Consider the following 22,975-nt stretch of genomic DNA (forward strand, 5'->3'; position numbering starts at 1 on the left):
CGAAGATTGGGCCCAGTTATTGAAATACCTTGTTCCATTTCCTATGAGTTCAATTTGCTTTTCGAGACCTTTAAGTCCCTCGAGTTGGACATTTTATTCCTTCAATGCCTCAAGTTGTGCTTCGCGGATTTGAGACGTAAGATTTGTATGAATAACCATGTTTAAAGCTCGGACTCGTATCGGTTTGACACGATCCTTTCTACTAAGGGCATCGGAAACTACATTTGCCTTACCAGGATGACACTTAAGCTCCCAGTCGTAGTCATTTAATAACTCGACCCAATGCTTTTGTCTCTTGTTTAGTTACTTCTGGTCAAAGATATGTTGAAGACTTTTATCATCGGTAAATACCGTGAATTTGATTCCGTAAAGATAATGTCTCCACATCTTCAATACGAATACCACAGCTCCTAACTCCAGGTCATGTGTGGTATAATTTTTCTCATGTTTCTTTAGTTGTCTAGACGCATAAGCTATAACTTTGTTACGTTGCATCAAAACACATTCAAAACCTTGGTTCGAGGCATCACAATAGATTACAAAATCGTCTGTGCCATCAGGTAATGATAGAATCGGGGCTGTGGTCAATTTATCCTTTAGAACCTTAAAAGCAGATTCCTGTTCTTCGGACCACTGAAACTTCTTCCCCTTATGAGTTAGCTTGGTGAGAGGTTTTGCTAGAATAGAAAAGTCTTTGATAAACCTTCGGTAATAACCAGCAAGTCCCAAAAATTGACGAATATGTTTCGCACTCTTAGGCACTTCCCAGTTCTGAATAGCGGTGATTTTTGCCGGATCGACATGTATCCCTTCACTACCAACTACATGTCCGAGGAATTGTACGGTTCGCAGCCAAAATTCACACTTGGAAAACTTGGCATACAACTGTTCATTCTTTAAGAGTTCTTGGAGTAGATTAAGATATCATCGATGAAAACAATCACGAATTGGTCAAGATAAGGTTTGCATGCACGGTTCATAAGATCCATGAATACAGCAGGAGCATTGGTTAAACCAGAAGGCATGACAAGAAACTCATATTGTCCATAACGAGTTCGAAAAGCAGTCTTAGAAACATCAGCTTCCTTGACTCTCAGTTGATGATAACCCGACCTAAGGTCAATCTTCGAATAGATACTTGACCCTTGCAGTTGGTCAAACAGGTCATCAATACTCGGGAGTGGGTAACGATTCTTGATGGTTAGTTTGTTGAGTTCACGGTAATCAATACGCATCCTCAACGTGCATCTTTCTTCTTGACAAAAAGAACGGGTGCTGTAACGACCCTGGATTTTCCAACTTTTATTTATTAATAAATGTTATTATTAATACGTGTGATAAAATGAATGTATGTTATTACATTTACATGTTGCCATGATTGCCCGAACTTGACTTTAATTGCCCGAAACGTCTTTGTGACACCCGGAACTTACACGAATAATATTTTTAGAGTATTATTTACATTCATGATTAATTTTATTAATCATTTTAATTAACTATGGTGATTAGTTAGTTACTTGGGCTTTAATTGGTTTAACTTGTTAATTACATACCTACTTGGGCTTTTATTTGAACTTGGGCCTTTACTAGTGTTATTGGACTTTAGAAGCCTACCCTACATTTTAAGTGGACTTAGCTAGCCCACTCTTCCTTGTAAGTATTATTTAGAACATGTAACTAGTTAGTTAAGGCTTTTTAGAATCTAGTTAACTTGTTATCCCCATGCATAGCCATCTTTTATCCAACTTTTTTCAAGCTTTTCATGCAAGTAACCAACAAATCTTTCCTTCCCTCTCTTTTTCTCAGCTGGCCGTGGCCTTTCATGTGCACAAGAGGGTTGGTTTTCAAATTTTATTACTTACTTACTCACTTCATTCTTCATTCCAAAACACACACACATACTTGCTTCATTTCTCTCTCAATTCTTTCTACATTCTTGTAAGTAACTTGAAGCATTCCTTCCTTCTTTTTTCTTGCCAAAACCGTGACCATTAACACTCTTCATCATCATCATTCTTTGTTTGTTTAAAGCTTTTGTTACTTGTGTTGATTACTAGTAGTTGTTTGCTTACTTACTTGTTTTCAAGAATCAAACTACCTAGTTTATTCTTCTTTTATCTTGTAAATTCAAGAACACTCAAGAACATAAACTTACTAGTTTATGTTCTACCTTTAAAGTTTTAAAGTTTGCAAGTTCATGTGTTGATTAAAATCATACTTGTAGTTCTTGAAGTAAACTCAAAGTTTACTTTTCTTAAAGATCAAACCTTGGTTGAATCTTTAAAAGTATGAACAAACCATGAACCTTTTACTTGTTTATTTAGTTTTACTTGCACTTTAATTTTATGATTTTGGTTGTTGTTGATCAAGTACTACAAGTTAGTCTTGATCTCATATCTCTTGGAACTAAAAGTTAACTTAAAAGTTCAAGAACATGTAAATAAGTTTTCTTTAAATATAACTTTGTATACTTATGCTTGATCTAGACTTTTGGGTCTTGGATCTTCAAGATCTAACTAAGAACTACGTTCTACATCTTAAGATCTTGATTAGTTAGTTTACTTTCAATTTTGTAACTTGTTATTAGCTTTAAAGTTCATGTATGTGTTAGATCTAAGACTTTGATGTAACTTTGGTTCATCAAACTTCATACAACTCTTAAGTGAGTTGTGCTTCATGTCTTAGACTTGCACTTGGGTTATGATGGTCAAACCATGGTAAAGATGATGTAAACACATCAAAGAGTTGTACACTTGAAGCTATATGCATCAACGATGAGAACCATGATGAACATCAAGCACCAAGACCACCGGAACTCACGTTTAACTTCCTGTTTTCTGTTTACAGCCCTCTGTCCTACTGTTTCTGTAACAGGCCAGTAGACCTGGGCTACTGAGACCTTGATTTTCAAATAGATCGTTTCGAGTAGATAACTTTTCATATAGGACTCATCTTAATCCGAGTTACGGTTTAGGATTTATGGCCCTCCGATCGTCACTATGTCCTTTAACGTTGTGCAGAAATTTCTGATCTACTCGCACTTAGACCGTCGCCACGGTCAAACGAAGACGAGTTTTCTTCTGTAAATTTTACCACACTTAAAGAACTCATATACGGATCTATGACTACTGGTCTCACCTTAATTCAGTAAGGGTAGAGTCCTTGGTGACTGATCGAAGTCAGCCTTTGTTTTAAACTACTTTCATAAACGAAACTTACTTTACGCCTTTTGTTTGATGATGAATGATGATGATCTTTAAGACCTTATTTACATACTTTTAAACCAATTAAGATGATTTACTGACTTAGTACTATTTGACTTAGGTTGAGGACTCGTTGGACCTTTCGGACCGATTACTTGCACACTTTTCCCGACTCGACTTTACGACTACTTTATCATTGTGAGTTATAGCATTCACTTTTTACTTTAACTTATTTTGGGAACTGAGAATACATGCGGATTTTATGTTTTACATACTAGGCACGAGTACTTAAACTTATATATGTGTGGATTATACAACGGCATAAACATTCCCTTTAGCTCGGTAACGTTTAATCATTGGTTTTTGAACCGTGAATGCGAATCTTAGATATGGATCCATAGGGTTTGACATCCCCACTCGGGCTAGTCGCGCTAGCATTTAATGAGTGTTTAATACTTCGTAGACATACGCACTTGCCAAGTGTACTTTCAGGGGGTATAAACGTTAAGTTAGTTACCAAGTGCCCACGGTTAACATATACTTTATCATACTGCTTTGAAACGCTCTTTGTAGCACTGAAATCTCGTGGCCTACCTTACATACTGTTACACTTAAACTATAGCTCACCAACCTTTGTATTGACGTTTTTAAGCATGTTTTTCTCAGGTGCTTGAGGTTAGCTTCCGCTGTGTACTAGTCGTGCTGTAGACACCCGCTGCTTAGAGATGTCATCGCATGAACTACTTTACCTTGCATTCAAACTTTAGTACTTTTGAATTATGACTTGTAACGACCATTGTAGTCACATACACTTATTATTTGCTTCTCCTTAGTGAAGCATGCTTTCGGATTGTAAAACTTTCGATGTTGGTTTAGACATCACTTTATTAATTGAATGCAAACTCTTTTTGAAAACGCATATAGCACTTAACCTTGTAATGATCCTGTCGTTGATGATTCGTACATGATGGTTTTGTACGGGGCATCACATTTGGTATCAGAGCATTGGTTGTAGGGAATTAGGTTGCATTAGTGAGTCTAAGACCGACCCGAGTAGGATTCACTAATAGGACTAATCTACAACTTGCTAGTTTACTTGTTTCCGCTGAACTTACTGCATGCTGCTGCTTACTTTTACTGCTATATGTTGTATGCTACTACATGATTTCACTACTGTATGATATCACTTGCTTTCGATTGCATGCTACTTCTATACGATTCGTTATTATTGCCATGCTACTTATTGTTATACATGATTTAAACTGTTGGCCTAATACGTGCTTGCTTTATGACTTACTGACATGGAAAATTTATTTTCCTTGTTCAGATGTCGGATGTACCACCTGCTAGCGTTTTGGGCAGTTTAGACTCTTCATCTACTCTACCTACCACCGTTGCCGATCCACCGATCCCGATACGCACAAGTGACCCAGGCGCTTCATCTTCCGGGAATAGCAGCCAGCCGCCTGCACCAGTGGCTACTTCTGATGGACACGTGAGCCCTACGGAGATTCCAGCTCCGTCTGCTCCCGGACCCTCGGATTCACAGCCCCGCATCGGTGGTGTTGTGATCCCCGCGGAGTTCGGGGAAGGGCCATTCCGTAACCATATGCGCATGCCGTGCCGACGCACTCCAGATGGACGTTTAGTGCCGATTCCGCCAGGCAGACACAGAGAGATGTTGGCCGCCTTTGGACTGCCAGTTCAGCCACACGTGCCACCACCGCATGATTCGGATGACTCATCATCCGCCGATTCTTCATCAGATGATTCTTCATCAGACTCCAGTGATGATGAGGACCCTGCTGACGTACCTATACAGGCACCCTCCACCCCGTCGAAGAAGCGGTACCGTCCTGATGGCACCATCATTCCAGGGGTGAATGGAGGTCGTGCTTTCAGTGACGCTTTTGGTCGGCGTCGGAGGGTTACTGCCCGTAAGCAGCTTGTGCCGTACCCTGCTGATCCACAGATACGTAAGGCACCTCGTTACGTGCTGACTATTTCTGGAGCCGGGACATCTGCACCCCGTTTCGTGCGGTCTGTACCATCCGCTCCACCGGCCCCACCTGCACCACCAGCACCACCTGCCCCACCATCTCCCACTGTCGAGGAATTGACAAGGGAGGTGGGAATCCTCCGAGCTCGGGTTACTGAGCTCGAGGAGCAGTTGGCTCAGGTTTTAGACATCCTACACCCACCTTCACCGTATGACCTTTTGTATTAGATTTCATGATGTAATCCAGTTATAGTTTCATATTTCACTTATGTATTGTACGAATCTATCATGATGTATGAAACTTATTATTAAGGAATGGAAACTTTGTGATGTTACTTTTTGCACAAGTGTTCTATTTACGTTACTGTATGGTGTTTTACAGTACTTGTATCAACTTGCGTTACTTAATTAACATGTGTTGTGCTGTTTACATGTTGGTTGTTATACACTATATTATTATATATTAAATGCTGGATTTTGACTTGAGTCAAAATGTTTGTATAGAACACCATGGCTAACGGTCGATCCATACCTACTGCTGCTCAAATTGAAGAGATGATCCAAGAACGTGTAGCTGTAGCCCTAGCTGAAAGAAACCTCCAAGCTCCACCGCCACCACCACCGGTTATTCCACCCGTTCGAAATGGGTGTACTTACAAGGAATTCCAGAGCTGTAAACCGCATAACTTCAGTGGAACCGAGGGACCGGTTGGTCTCACCAGATGGTTCGAGAAACTTGAATCAGTATTCCGAGTTAGCAACTGTTCGGAGGAAAACAAGACCAAGTTTGCTTCGTGCACGTTATCTGACGGCGCGCTAACGTGGTGGAACACGTTAGCTCAAGCGAAAGGTATCGATGAGGTGTATGCTACGCCATGGGAGGAATTCAAAGCGGCTATGATTGATGAGTATTGCCCGAGAACCGAAATCCAGAAGATGGAAATCGAATTTATGCAGTTAAAGGCCGTTGGGAACGACCTTGATGGTTACAACAGGAGATTTTTGGAACTAGCCCTGATGTGTCCGACAATGGTCACCCCGGAATTCAAACGAATGGAAAGGTACTTCTGGGGACTCCCTAAGTCCATCAAGGGAAACGTCACCTCGTCCAAACCACCGAATGTTCCCGAAGCAATGCGCATACCCTCATGAATCAGATTCTCATTGATGAGCCGGAGAAGGCTAAGTTTGAAGCTGGTAGTAGCGAAAAGTGAAAGTGGGATAATAACAACAACAGCAACAACCACCACAACAACAGGGGGAGAACCTATGACCAGACCCCTGCCAAGAGACACAACAACGGTGGAAACCCTAACCCCAACAACAACACCAACTCCAACCCGAACTACAGAGGAACCTTACCACAATGCAAACGGTGCTACAAGCACCACACTGGGTATTACAATGTTGTCTGCGAGAAGTGCCAACGGTCTGGGCATATCGAAAAAGACTGCAAGGTCACCACTTTGAATGGGAAGCCGAACACCAATGGGCCGAAGAAGTGCTACGAATGTGGACAGACGGGCCATTTCAGAAATGCGTGCCCAAACAAGCGAAAAGATGGCGGGCCACTCCGTGGTAGAGCTTTTAATGTTAATGCAAGGGATGCACGCGATAATCCCGACTTGGTGACAGGTATATTCAAAATTAACAACCTTTTAGCTTCTGTCTTGTTTGATACTGGTGCGGATAGAAGTTATGTATGTAGACATTTTTGCGATAAGATTAATTGGTCATTAGTCCCGTTAAAAGAGAGTATGCTTGTCGAGGTCGCCAATGGAAAACTTGAAAAGGTTGACCATATTAGTCGTGGAGCTATTATCAACATAGCTGGTGCAGATTTCGAAATTGATTTGATACCTATCAAACTGGGAAGTTTTGACGTGATCGTTGGTATGTATTGGTTGAGTAAGTTAAGGGCCGATATTATCTGTGGGGATAAAGCTCTTCGTATACCGCAAGGAGATGGTGAGCCACTGATCATCTATGGAGAGAGATGTACCTCGAAGTTGAACCTCATTAGTTGCGTGAAAGCGCAAAAGATTATGAAGAAGGGACGTTTTGCTGTCCTAGCACATGTGAAAGCGGTAGAAACTGAGGTGAAGAGCGTGAACGACGTTCGAATCGTGAACGAATTTTCCGATGTCTTCCCAGAGGAATTGCCTGGATTGCTGCCGCAGAGAGCCGTAGAGTTTCAGATCGACTTAGTGCCAGGAGCTGCACCTGTAGCTCGAGCACCTTATAGACTCGCACCTTCCGAGATGCAAGAATTACAAAGCCAACTACAAGAACTACTTGATCGAGAATTTATCCAACCAAGTTTCTCGCCTTGGGGTGCACCTGTGTTGTTTGTGAAGAAGAAGGATGGATCCTTCCGTATGTGTATCGACTACCGTGAACTCAACAAATTGACAATCAAGAATCGGTATCCTCTTCCACGAATTGACGATCTTTTTGATCAACTACAAGGATCGAGCATTTACTCTAAGATCGATTTGCGATCTGGGTACCACCAGTTGAGGGTGAAGGAAAGTGACGTGATGAAAACTGCATTCAGAACCCGTTATGGTCATTATGAGTTTCTCGTGATGCCATTCGGTTGACAAATGCACCTGCCGTGTTCATGGACCTCATGAATCGTGTCTGCAAGCCTTACTTGGACAAGTTTGTCATCGTCTTCATAGATGACATCCTCATCTACTCTAAGAGTGAAGAAGAACATGAGCAACACCTCCGACTAGTACTTGAACTCTTGAGACAAGAGCAACTTTACGCCAAATTCTCCAAGTGTGAATTTTGGTTGAAGGAAGTTCAATTTCTGGGTCATGTTGTGAGCGACCAGGGTATCAAAGTTGACCCCGCCAAGATTGAAGCCATCAGCAAGTGGGAGACCCCCACTACTCCGACACATATTCGCCAATTCCTATGTCTCACCGGTTACTACCGAAGATTCATCGAAGGATTTTCTCTGATTGCGCGTCCTTTGATCGCGCTGACTCACAAGGGCAAGAAGTTCATTTGGGAACCCACACACGAATCAGCATTCCAAACATTGAAGAAGAAGTTGACCACCGCACCTATCCTATCACTTCCTGAAGGCAGTGACGACTTTGTTGTTTATTGCGATGCGTCGAAGAGTGGTTTTGGTTGTGTACTGATGCAACGATCAAAAGTTATTGCCTATGCCTCCCTCCAATTGAAGATTCACGAGCGGAACTACACTACTCACGATCTTGAACTTGGAGCCGTTGTCTTTGCGCTTAAATTGTGGAGACACTATTTGTATTGAACTAAGAGCACTATCTTCACCGATCACAAGAGTCTCCAGCACATCTTTGATCAGAAGCTACTGAATATAAGATAGCGTTATCACCGACTACGATTGTGAACTCCGTTATCACCCTGGCAAGGCCAATGTTGTAGCTGACGCTTTAAGCCGAAAAGAGAGGACGGCACCTCTTCGTGTTAGGGCTCTGAACATCACCATCCATTCGAACCTCAACAGCCAGATCAGAGTAGCCCAAGATGAGGCTCTCAAGGAGGAGAACATATCTCACGAACATTTGAACATACTTGTCTCTCGATTCGAGGTTAGGGAGTCTGGACTCCAATGTTATGCCGGAAGAATTTGGGTACCTTGTTATGGAGATCTACAAAACCTGATACTTGATGAAGCACACAAATCGAGATATTCGATTCACCCTGGAGCGGGAAAGATGTACCACGACCTTAAAGAACAGTATTGGTGGCCGAATCTTAAGAAGGACGTTGCGACTTATGTCGGCAAGTGTTTGACTTGCTCGAAGGTTAAAGCCGAGCATCAGAGACCTTCTGGTTTACTTCAACAGCCGAAAATCCCGCAATGGAAGTGGGAAAGGATAACGATGGATTTTATCACCAAGCTACCAAAGAAGGTGGGCGGATACGATACCATCTGGGTTATCGTTGACCGTCTTACCAAATCTGCACACTTTCTAGCGATGAAGGAAACTGATACAATGGAAAGACTTGCTCAATTATACATCAAAGAGGTTGTATCTCGTCACGGTGTACCTTTATCGATCATCTCAGATCGCGATCCCCGTTTTGCCTCTAGATTTTGGCGTTCTTTGCAAGAAGCCATGGGAACTCGTCTTGACATGAGTACTGCTTATCATCCTCAGACTGACGGGCAAAGTGAACGAACGATTTAGACCTTGGAGGACATGTTGCGTGCATGTGTCATTGATTTTGGGAAGGCCTGGGAAAGGCATTTGCCACTCGCCGAATTCTCGTACAACAACAGTTATCACTCAAGCATTAATGCTGCACCTTTCGAAGTATTGTATGGCCGTAAGTGCCGATCTCCTATTTGTTGGGCCGAAGTAGGCGAAAAGCAAATCACCGGACCCGAGGTAGTCCATGAAACGACGGAGAAGATTGCTCAGATTCAAGCTAGACTTAAGACTGCCCGCGATCGCTAAAAGAGTTATGCCGATCTTAAACGTAAAGACTTTGAATTCAACGTTGGTGATCATGTAATGTTGAAGGTTGCACCTTGGAAAGGTGTGATCCGTTTTGGAAAACGTGGAAAGTTAAACCCACGATACATTGGTCCTTTTGAAATCTTGAAACGTGTTAGACCCGTTGTATACCGTTTGGATCTACCAGCACAATTGAGCTCAGTTCATCCTACCTTCCACGTGTCAAACTTGAAGAAGTGTCTTGCTGCACCTGAACTTATCATACCACTAGAATAACTTACAATTGATGACAAACTCCACTTTGTGGAGGAACCTGTTGAAATTATGGATCGTGAGATCAAAACTTTGAAATGCAACAAGATTCCGATCGTTTGAGTGCGATGGAATACCAAACGAGGACCTGAGTTTACTTGGGAGCGAGAGGATCAAATGATGCGGAAGTATCCTCACCTTTTCCCGACTCCTCCATCTACCTCAGCTTAAATTTCGGGACGAAATTTTCTTTAACAGGTGGGTAATGTAACGACCCTGGATTTTCCAACATTTATTTATTAATAAATGTTATTATTAATACGTGTGATAAAACAAATGTATGTTATTACATTTACATGTTGCCATGATTGCCCGAACTTGACTTTAATTGCCCGAAACGTCTTTGTGACACCCGGAACTTACACGAATAATATTTTTAGAGTATTATTTACATTCATGATTAATTTTATTAATCATTTTAATTAACTATGGTAATTAGTTAGTTACTTGGGCTTTAATTAGTTTAACTTGTTAATTACATACCTACTTGGGCTTTTATTTGAACTTGGGCCTTTACTAGTGTTATTGGACTTTAGAAGCCCACCCTACATTTTAAGTGGACTTAGCTAGCCCACTCTTCCTTGTAAGTATTATTTAGAACATGTAACTAGTTAGTTAAGGCTTTTAGAATCTAGTTAACTTGTTATCCCCATGCATAGCCATCTTTTATCCAACTTTTTTCAAGCTTTCATGCAAGTGACCAACAAATCTTTCCTTCCCTCTCTTTTTCTCAGCTGGCCGTGGCCTTTCATGTGCACAAGAGGGTTGGTTTTCAAATTTTATTACTTACTTACTCACTTCATTCTTCATTCCAAAACATACACACATACTTGCTTCATTTCTCTCTCAATTCTTTCTACATTCTTGTAAGTAACTTGAAGCATTCCTTCCTTCTTTTTTCTTGCCAAAACTGTGACCATTAACACTCTTCATCATCATCATTCTTTGTTTGTTTAAAGCTTTTGTTACTTGTGTTGATTACTAGTAGTTGTTTGCTTACTTACTTACTTGTTTTCAAGAATCAAACTACCTAGTTTATTTTTCTTTTATCTTGTAAATTCAAGAACACTCAAGAACATAAACTTACTAGTTTATGTTCTACCTTTAAAGTTTTAAAGTTTGCAAGTTCATGTGTTGATTAAAATCATACTTGTAGTTCTTGAAGTAAACTCAAAGTTTACTTTTCTTATAGATCAAACCTTGGTTGAATCTTTAAAAGTATGAACAAACCATGAACCTTTTACTTGTTTATTTAGTTTTACTTGCACTTTAATTTTATGATTTTGGTTGTTGTTGGTCAAGTACTACAAGTTAGTCTTGATCTCATATCTTTTGGAACTAAAAGTTAACTTAAAAGTTCAAGAACATGTAAATAAGTTTTCTTTAAATATAACTTTGTATACTTATGCTTGATCTAGACTTTTGGGTCTTGGATCTTCAAGATCTAACTAAGAACTATGTTCTACATCTTAAGATCTTGATTAGTTAGTTTACTTTCAAGTTTGTAACTTGTTATTAGCTTTAAAGTTCATGTATGTGTTAGATCTAAGACTTTGATGTAACTTTGGTTCATCAAACTTCATACAACTCTTAAGTGAGTTGTGCTTCATGTCTTAGACTTGCACTTGGGTTATGATGGTCAAACCATGGTAAAGATGATGTAAACACGTCAAAGAGTTGTACACTTGAAGCTATATGCATCAAGGATGAGAACCATGATGAACATCAAGCACCAAGACCACAGGAACTCACTTTTAACTTCCTGTTTTCTGTTTACAGCCCTCTGTCCTACTGTTTCTGTAACAGTCCAGTAGACCTGGGCTACTGAGACCTTGATTTTAAAATATATCGTTTCGATTAGATAACTTTTCATATAGGACTCGTCTTAATCCGAGTTACGGTTTAGGATTTATGGCCCTCCGATCGTCACTATGTCCTTTAACGTTGTGCAGAAATTTCTGACCTACTCGCACTTAGACCGTCGCCACGGTCAAACGAAGAAGAGTTTGCTCCTGTAAATTTTACCACACTTAAAGGACTCATATACGGAGCCATGGCCACTGGTCTCACCTTAATTCGGTAAGGGTAGAGGCCGTGGTGACTGATCGAAGTCAGCCTTTGTTTTAAACTACTTTCATAAACGAAACTTACTTTACGCCTTTTGTTTGATGATGAATGATGATGACCTTTAAGACCTTATTTACATACTTTTAAACCTATTAAGACGATTTACTGACTTAGTACTATTTGACTTAGGATGAGGACTCGTTGGACCTTTCAGACCGATTACTTGCACACTTTTCCCGACTCGACTTTACGACTACTTTTTCATTGTGAGTTATAGCATTCCCTTTTTACATTAACTTATTTTGGGAACTGAGAATACATTCGGATTTTATGTTTTACATACTAGGCACGAGTACTTAAACTTATATATGTGTGGGTTATACAACGGCATAAACATTCCCTTTAGCTCGGTAACGTTTAATCATTGGTTTTTGAACCGTGAACGCGAATCTTAGATATGGATCCATAGGGTTTGACATCCCCACTCGGGCTAGTCGCGCTAGCATTTAACGAGTGTTTAATACTTCGTAGACATATGCACTTGCTAAGTGTACTTTCAGGGGGTATAAACGTTAAGTTAGTTACCAAGTGCCCACTGTTAACATATACTTTATCATACTGCTTTGAAACGCTCTTTGTAGCACTAAAATCTCGTGGCCTACCTTACATACTGTTATACTTAAACTATAGCTCACCAACCTTTGTGTTGACTTTTTTAAGCATGTTTTTCTCAGGTGCTTGAGGTTAGCTTCCGCTGTGTACTAGTCGTGCTGTAGACACCCGCTGCTTAGAGATGTCATCGCATGAACTACTTTACCTTGCATTCAAACTTTAGTACTTTTGAATTATGACTTGTAACGACCATTGTAGTCACATACACTTATTATTTGCTTCTCCTTAGTGAAGTATGCTTTCGGATTGTAAAACTTTCGATGTTGGTTTAGACATCACTTTATTAATTGAATGCAAACTCTTTTTGAAAACGCATATAGCACTTAACCTTGTAATGATCCTGTCGTAGATGATTCGTACACGATGGTTTTGTACGGGGCATTACAGGTGCTTCCCACGAAGACGAGCTAGGACGAATGAAACCTTTCTCCAAAAGTTCTTGGAGTTGGCTAGAAAGTTCCTTCATCTCAGATGGAGCTAATCGGTATGGTGCCTTTGCAATAGGTGCAGCACCGGGAGTCAAATCAATTTGAAACTCAACCTTTCGTTGGGGAGGGAGACCAGGGAGTTCTTCAAGAAAAACCTAAGGAAAGTCTCTAACCACCGGTACATCTTCAATGCATTTTTCTTCCGGTTCGACTTCCTTATCTTAAGCCAAAATGGCTTGATATCCCTTCATTAGATATTTACGGGTTTTGGAACAGGAAATGATGTACATTTTAGAACAACTCATCTCCCTGTTGACTTTGAAATGCCAACTGGTCATGACTAGTATTGGAGTTGGAAAGCTGGCAGTAAGTGCCCTTATTATATACTCATGGATTGCTTGATTACTTCATTCACAAAGATTTCATAATAACTTGAGCATGAATAATCAGATGTTCACATAGACAAGTATGAAGACACGCTAATGCAGTGGCTTTCGACTATGTGTTGATCATCAATTTATCAAGTTCTCGCTAAATTCATGATTATTGCCGGGATGGTATGAGTTTCCCAAATGAGTAAGGGCGACGTAAGGACATGATGTCACTTTTCTATTGTTAGAACCATTAATATATAATTATTTAATGATACATCTAACATGCTTTTAACACCGAGGTGAAATCGTAAGATTTTTTAGGAAAATGGTTAACGATTCAAAGGTCGCGACTTATTGTTTGGGTACAACAAATCACGCGATATTTGACCTTAAGTAACGTAATCATATCAATGCTACTTTTGATCATATGGAACGTGTGAGGGATCACGTGCTTTTCAATATGGTGATGGAAATATATATATACTTCAGCCTTTACTGGCCCAAAATGTGGATACGCTAGAGTATGATGGGGTTCTTTTAATTGCTATGGTAGTTTTTAGATGTGATTAGGGTGAGTTTAGCTCAAGTCGTAGCCTACGAGAAAACGAAAAACTTCAGGTGGTGTATCTAACCCTAAATTTTGAATTGACAATGATCGATTATTGCATGGTGCCAAGTAATGAATGCATGAGCTTGAAAAGTTTTCCTTGGTTATGATAATCAAAAGGTACTTGTTAGAAGGTCCTATTCTTCATGAGATTATGCTCGTGAGATATTGGCCGTCTCGGGACAGAGAACGTAATAGTGAAAGTGGTGTTCATAATATCGTCGTTTGAAAATTTAAATGAAATCCTTGCGAGTGATTGTAGCTTATCTTCGATGGGTTTCCTAATCGGTTTATGAAAATTTACACCAGGAGTGTAATTACAGATAACAGGAGGCATGCTTCGAAGAATTTTCAGGGGTGTCACTGTAGGTCACTTAAGAAGATGCATCCTGCCTTCCAGCGAGGATATGGTGGTGATTAAGCGTGATAATTAAACGTCAAAGATAAAGAGATAGGTTGTTTAAGAAAGAAAGAATACAAGTTTTACAACCTTTATGGTATAGGAGGAATTGTTAATCTACCAATGGGTATGAGATAGATAATTTGATTGAAACGAGTTCTTCGTAGATCTACAAATCAGATGATGATTACCCTTCATGTAATAACATTGAGATTTTTCGAATGAATGGCTTGGAAATTTTTCTTTGATTCACTTTCTATTCCCTATGTCATGTTATTGGAATTTCTATATGAATTACCGTAATATAATCACGTTGACCAGGCGTAATTATATTTCACTAATTCATATTTCCACTTCAATATCATCCCATAAGGTCAGGATACGTGATCAAACTTTGATTTTGGAATGTTGAGTCATGAGTGACATCCCTCAATTTCACCAACCGGGGTGGTCTTATAAAAGAACTCGCATGAGTCAAAGAATACTTTGTATCACAATGGTGAGTCAGATCCTTAAGATATGTATGGATATGATAACAATCGCATACTAAAGGATCCTTCAGAGCCGGGATCAGGAAAGATGATAGGGTTTTGGCTTGACATCCTTAGGAAATGATACAGAATATCAGAAGAGGTAAAAGCAGGAACTAAGATGAAATGGTAGTATAAAGATTAAGGGAAAGCGCTTAAAACTAAGGCATGAAAGGTTATAGACCTAAAGATCGCTAAGGCACCATAACTAACACATAAGGCACACATAAAATGTAATCCTGGTTCTCTATAACAACCTGGCTCTGATACCACTCTGTCACAACACCTAAATGGGATCGGAGGTCATATGTGACTAACCAATATCAAAACACAAGTGTAAAGCGAGAACGACTCTAAATGAGACATTTTATTAAAAACCAATGTATTTAAAGCAGCGGAATTAAATAGTCGTTACAAATGTAAATCCAAAATGTAAATGTAAACATAAATGTTTTAATGCAATAATCTAAAATGCGGACTCCAAAGCAACATAGTCCAAGTAGCACAAAATCTCTAGCAATCTTCACCTGAGACAAAATATGCTTAAAGTGTAAACAAAAAATGGTTGAGTGAACAACATAGGTTTATAATTATTTTTAGACCACAAGATTTAGTTAACAAATTTGATGTAGCAACATCGTTTAAAAGTAAGTGCCGAAGTTATGATATCGAGACTAAACATAAGTTACCCTAAAACAAATCACGTTCGTGTCGTTGAATCATTAATATGTATCCATTGAATAACGGTCAACTAGATAGAGACGTCACTCTCAATTAGGCCTATTCACATTAACTAAGCTTGCATTACACTAAGCAATTAACGATATCATGGTAGGGATTTAGCATGAAACATAGCATGGCAGCACAGTTAAACAGTTTCGAGTACTTGTGTCTAAGCGTAAAACAGTTTTAAAAGCAAGCATGTGTCTCACCCCAAAGTTTATAAACAATTAAGAAATAGTAAAAAGTGGGGCTATGAAGTTCACCTTAGTAGCAAGTAAGTTATTCCACGAAAATAAAAATGAACGAAGTAAGTGATCGGAGATCTCAACCTAGAGATATAACGTTCGGTTAGTTAATGTCTAACAGACATAAGTTTGTTTATTAATATAGCAACTATATTAACAGTGACGGTTCTCGAGAAAAGTTCCTATTCCTTGAAAGTTTCTATTTTCGGAAACTTACTATTTAAGGAAAACTTCCACTTATAATAAGTAAGTTCGGGTTATAATTCTTCACAAAGATGTTGTACAATCTTGCCCAAACTTCGTTGCTATCAAGTAAGTCAGAGATGATCAGATGTAACCGGGGGCCCAGGACTCTTGACCAGAATCTAAGTCATGGCATTCGAGATCCACAAGCTTACCCATAAATGGCAACCTAGACATCATCCTCTTACGTGAAATGTCCCGTTCTTATTGATTAAAAACGTTCCATATTAATTGATTTCGTTGCGAGGTTTTGACCTCTATATGAGACGTTTTTCAAAGACTGCATTCATTTTAAAACAAACCATAACCTTTATTTCATCAATAAAGGTTTAAAAAGCTTTACGTAGATTATCAAATAATGATAATCTAAAATATCCTGTTTACACACGACCATTACATAATGGTTTACAATACAAATATGTTACAACAAAATAAGTTTCTTGAATGCAGTTTTTACACAATATCATACAAGCATGGACTCCAAATCTCGTCCTTATTTAAATATGCGACAGCGAAAGCTCTTAATAATCACCTGAGAATAAACATGCTTAAAACGTCAACAAAAATGTTGGTGAGTTATAGGTTTAACCTATATATAACAAATCATAATAATAGACCACAAGATTTCATATTTCAATACACATCCCATACATAGAGATAAAAGTCATTCATATGGTGAACACCTGGTAACCGACATTAACAAGATGCATATATAAGAATATCCCCATCATTCCGGGACACCCTTCGGATATGATATAAATTTCGAAGTACTAAAGCATCCGGTACTTTGGATGGGGTTTGTTAGGCCCAATAGATCTATCTTTAGGATTCGCGTCAATTAGGGTGTCTGTTCCCTAATTCTTAGATTACCAGACTTAATAAAAAGGGGCATATTCGATTTCGATAATTCAACCATAGAATGTAGTTTCACGTACTTGTGTCTATTTTGTAAATCATTTATAAAACCTGCATGTATTCTCATCCCAAAAATATTAGATTTTAAAAATGGGACTATAACTCACTTTCACAGATTTTTACTTCGTCGGGAAGTAAGACTTGGCCACTAGTTGATTCACGAACCTATAACAATATATACATATATATCAAAGTATGTTCAAAATATATTTACAACACTTTTAATATATTTTGATGTTTTAAGTTTATTAAGTCAGCTGTCCTCGTTAGTAACCTACAACTAGTTGTCCACAGTTAGATGTACAGAAATAAATCGATAAATATTATCTTGAATCAATCCACGACCCAGTGTATACGTATCTCAGTATTGATCACAACTCAAACTATATATATTTTGGAATCAACCTCAACCCTGTATAGCTAACTCCAACATTCACATATAGAGTGTCTATGGTTGTTCCGAAATATATATAGATGTGTCAACATGATAGGTCGAAACATTGTATACGTGTCTATGGTATCTCAAGATTACATAATATACAATACAAGTTGATTAAGTTATGGTTGGAATAGATTTGTTACCAATTTTCACGTAGCTAAAATGAGAAAAATTATCCAATCTTGTTTTACCCATAACTTCTTCATTTTAAATCCATTTTGAGTGAATCAAATTGCTATGGTTTCATATTGAACTCTATTTTATGAATCTAAACAGAAAAAGTATAGGTTTATAGTCAGAAAAATAAGTTACAAGTCGTTTTTGTAAAGGTAGTCATTTCAGTCGAAAGAACGATCTAGATGACCATTTTAGAAAACATACTTCCACTTTGAGTTTAACCATAATTTTTGGATATAGTTTCATGTTCATAATAAAAATCATTTTCTCAGAATAACAACTTTTAAATCAAAGTTTATCATAGTTTTTAATTAACTAACCCAAAACAGCCCGCGGTGTTACTACGACGGCGTAAATCCGGTTTTACGGTATTTTTCGTGTTTTCAGGTTTTAAATCATTAAGTTAGCATATCATATAGATATAGAACATGTGTTTAGTTGATTTTAAAAGTCAAGTTAGAAGGATTAACTTTTGTTTGCGAACAAGTTTAGAATTAACTAAACTATGTTCTAGTGATTACAAGTTTAAACCTTCGAATAAGATAGCTTTATATGTATGAATCGAATGATGTTATGAACATCATTACTACCTTAAGTTCCTTGGATAAACCTACTGGAAAATAGAAAAATGGATCTAGCTTCAACGGATCCTTGGATGGCTCGAAGTTCTTGAAGCAGAATCATGACACGAAAACAAGTTCAAGTAAGATCATCACTTGAAATAAGATTGTTATAGTTATAGAAATTGAACCAAAGTTTGAATATGATTATTACCTTGTATTAGAATGATAACCTACTGTAAGAAATAAAGATTTCTTGAGGTTGGATGATCACCTTACAAGATTGGAAGTGAGCTAGCAAACTTGAAAGTATTCTTGATTTTATGTAACTAGAACTTGTAGAATTTATGAAGAACACATAGAACTTGAAGATAGAACTTGAGAGAGATAAATTAGATGAAGAAAATTGAAGAATGAAAGTGTTTGTAGGTGTTTTTGGTCGTTGGTGTATGGATTAGATATAAAGGATATGTAATTTTGTTTTCATGTAAATAAGTCATGAATGATTACTAATATTTTTGTAATTTTATGAGATATTTCATGCTAGTTGCCAAATGATGGTTCTCACATGTGTTAGGTGACTCACATGGGCTGCTAAGAGCTGATCATTAGAGTGTATATACCAATAGTACATACATCTAAAAGCTGTGTATTGTACGAGTACGAATACGGGTGCATACGAGTAGAATTGTTGATGAAACTGAACGAGGATGTAATTGTAAGCATTTTTGTTAAGTAGAAGTATTTTGATAAGTGTATTGAAGTCTTTCAAAAGTGTATAAATACATATTAAAACACTACATGTATATACATTTTAACTGAGTCGTTAAGTCATCGTTATTCGTTACATGTAAGTGTTGTTTTGAAACCTTTAGGTTAACGATCTTGTTAAATGTTGTTAACCCAATGTTTATAATATCAAATGAGATTTTAAATTATTATATTATCATGATATTATCATGTATGAATATCTCTTAATATGATATATATACATTAAATGTCTTTACAACGATAATCGTTACATATATGTCTCGTTTAAAAATCATTAAGTTAGTAGTCTTGTTTTTACATATGTAGTTCATTGTTAATATACTTAATGATATGTTTACTTATCATAGTATCATGTTAACTATATATATATATATCCATATATATGTCATCATATAGTTTTTACAAGTTTTAACGTTCGTGAATCACCTGTCAACTTGGGTGGTCAATTGTCTATATGAAACATATTTCAATTAATCAAGTCTTAACAAGTTTGATTGCTTAACATGTTGGAAACATTTAATCATGTAAATATCAATCTCAATTAATATATATAAACATGTAAAAGTTCGGGTCACTACAGTACCTACCCGTTAAATAAATTTCGTCCCGAAATTTTAAGCTGTTGAAGGTGTTGACGAATCTTTTGAAAATAGATGCGGGTATTTCTTCTTCATCTGATCTTCACGCTCCCAGGTGAACTCGGGTCCTCTACGAGCATTCCATCGAACCTTAACAATTGGTATCTTATTTTGCTTAAGTCTTTTAATCTCACGATCCATTATTTCGACGGGTTCTTCGATGAATTGAAGTTTTTCGTTGATTTGGATTTCATCTAACGGAATAGTGAGATCTTCTTTAGCAAAACATTTCTTCAAATTCGAGACGTGGAAAGTGTTATGTACAGCCGCGAGTTGTTGAGGTAACTCAAGTCGGTAAGCTACTGGTCCGACATGATCAATAATCTTGAATGGTCCAATATACGTTGGATTTAATTTCCCTCGTTTACCAAATCGAACAACGCCTTTCCAAGGTGCAACTTTAAGCATGACCATCTCTCCAATTTCAAATTCTATATCTTTTCTTTTAATGTCAGCGTAGCTCTTTTGTCGACTTTGGGCGGTTTTCAACCGTTGTTGAATTTGGATGATCTTCTCGGTAGTTTCTTGTATAATCTTCGGACCCGTAATCTGTCTATCCCCCACTTCACTCCAACAAATCGGAGACCTGTACTTTCTACCATAAAGTGCTTCAAACGGCGCCATCTCAATGCTTGAATGGTAGCTGTTGTTGTAGGAAAATTCTGCTAACGGTAGATGTCGATCCCAACTGTTTCCGAAATCAATAACACATGCTCGTAGCATGTCTTCAAGTGTTTGTATCGTCCTTTCGCTCTGCCCATCAGTTTGTGGATGATAGGCAGTACTCATGTCTAGACGAGTTCCTAATGCTTGCTGTAATGTCTGCCAGAATCTTGAAATAAATCTGCCATCCCTATCAGAGATAATAGAGATTGGTATTCCATGTCTGGAGATGACTTCCTTCAAATACAGTCGTGCTAACTTCTCCATCTTGTCATCTTCTCTTATTGGCAGGAAGTGTGCTGATTTGGTGAGACGATCAACTATTACCCAAATAGTATCAAAACCACTTGCAGTCCTTGGCAATTTAGTGATGAAATCCATGGTAATGTTTTCCCATTTCCATTCTGGGATTTCGGGTTGTTGAAGTAGACCTGATGGTTTCTGATGCTCAGCTTTGACCTTAGAACACGTCAAACATTCTCCTACGTATTTAGCAACATCGCCTTTCATACCCGGCCACCAAAAATGTTTCTTGAGATCCTTGTACATCTTTCCCGTTCCAGGATGTATTGAGTATCTGGTTTTATGAGCTTCTCTAAGTACCATTTCTCTCATATCTCCAAATTTTGGTACCCAAATCCTTTCAGCCCTATACCGGGTTCCGTCTTCCCGAATATTAAGATGCTTCTCCGATCCTTTGGGTATTTCATCCTTTAAATTTCCCTCTTTTAAAACTCCTTGTTGCGCCTCCTTTATTTGAGTAGTAAGGTTATTATGAATCATTATATTCATAGATTTTACTCGAATGGGTTCTCTGTCCTTCCTGCTCAAGGCATCGGCTACCACATTTGCCTTCCCCGGGTGGTAACGAATCTCAAAGTCATAATCATTCAATAATTCAATCCACCTACGCTGCCTCATATTCAGTTGTTTCTGATTAAATATGTGTTGAAGACTTTTGTGGTCGGTATATATAATAATTTTGACCCCATATAAGTAGTGCCTCCAAGTCTTTAATGCAAAAACAACCGCTCCTAATTCCAAATCATGCGTCGTATAATTTTGTTCGTGAATCTTCAATTGTCTAGACGCAAAAGCAATCACCTTCGTTCGTTGCATTAATACACAACCGAGACCTTGCTTTGATGCGTCACAATAAATCACAAAATCATCATTCCCTTCAGGCAATGACAATATAGGCGCCGTAGTTAGCTTTTTCTTCAATAACTGAAACGCTTTCTCTTGTTCATCATTCCATTCAAATTTCTTCCCTTTATACGTTAATGCAGTCAAGGGTTTTGCTATTCTGGAAAAGTCTTGGATGAACCTTCTGTAGTAACCAGCTAGTCCTAAAAACTGGCGTATGTGTTTCGGAGTTTTCGGGGTTTCCCACTTTTCAACAGTTTCTATCTTTGCCGGATCCACCTTAATACCTTCTTTGTTCACTATGTGACCGAGGAATTGAACTTCTTCCAACCAAAATGCACACTTTGAAAATTTAGCGTACAATTCTTCCTTCCTCAATACTTCTAACACCTTTCTCAAATGTTCACCGTGTTCTTGGTCATTCTTTGAGTAAATAAGTATGTCATCAATGAAAACAATGACAAACTTGTCAAGGTATGGTCCACACACTCGGTTCATAAGGTCCATGAACACAGCTGGTGTATTAGTTAAACCAAACGGCATGACCATAAACTCGTAATGACCGTAACGTGTTCTGAAAGCAGTCTTTGGAATATCATCTTCTTTCACCCGCATTTGATGATACCCAGAACGTAAGTCAATCTTTGAATAAACAGACGAGCCTTGTAGTTGATCAAATAAGTCGTCGATTCTCGGTAGTGGGTAGCGGTTCTTGATGGTAAGTTTGTGCAACTCTCGGTAGTCGATACACAACCTGAATGTACCATCTTTCTTCTTGACAAACAAAACAGGAGCTCCCCACGGTGATGTGCTTGGTCGAATGAAACCACGCTCTAAAAGTTCTTGTAATTGGCTTTGCAGTTCTTTCATCTCGCTGGGTGCGAATCTGTAAGGAGCACGAGCTATTGGTGCAGCTCCTGGTACAAGATCTATTTGAAATTCAACGGATCGATGTGGGGGTAATACCGGTAATTCTTTCGGAAATACATCGGAAAATTCTTTTGCAATGGGAACATCATTGATGCTCTTTTCTTCAGTTTGTACTTTCTCGACGTGTGCTAGAATAGCATAGCAACCTTTTCTTATTAGTTTTTATGCCTTCAAATTACTAATAAGATGTAGCTTCGTGTTGCCCTTTTCTCTGTACACCATTAAGGGTTTTCCTTTTTCTCGTATAATGCGAATTGCATTTTTGTAACAAACGATCTCTGCTTTTACTTCTTTCAACCAGTCCATACCGATTATCACATCAAAACTCCTTAACTCTACTGGTATCAAATCAATCTTAAATGTTTCGCTAACCAGTTTAATTTCTCGATTCCGACATATATTATCTGCTGAAATTAATTTACCATTTGCTAATTCAAGTAAAAATTTACTATCCAAAGACGTCAATGGAC

The sequence above is a fragment of the Rutidosis leptorrhynchoides genome, chromosome 3 (genome assembly GCF_046630445.1).
Source record: "Rutidosis leptorrhynchoides isolate AG116_Rl617_1_P2 chromosome 3, CSIRO_AGI_Rlap_v1, whole genome shotgun sequence".
Taxonomy (NCBI): Eukaryota; Viridiplantae; Streptophyta; class Magnoliopsida; order Asterales; family Asteraceae; genus Rutidosis; species Rutidosis leptorrhynchoides.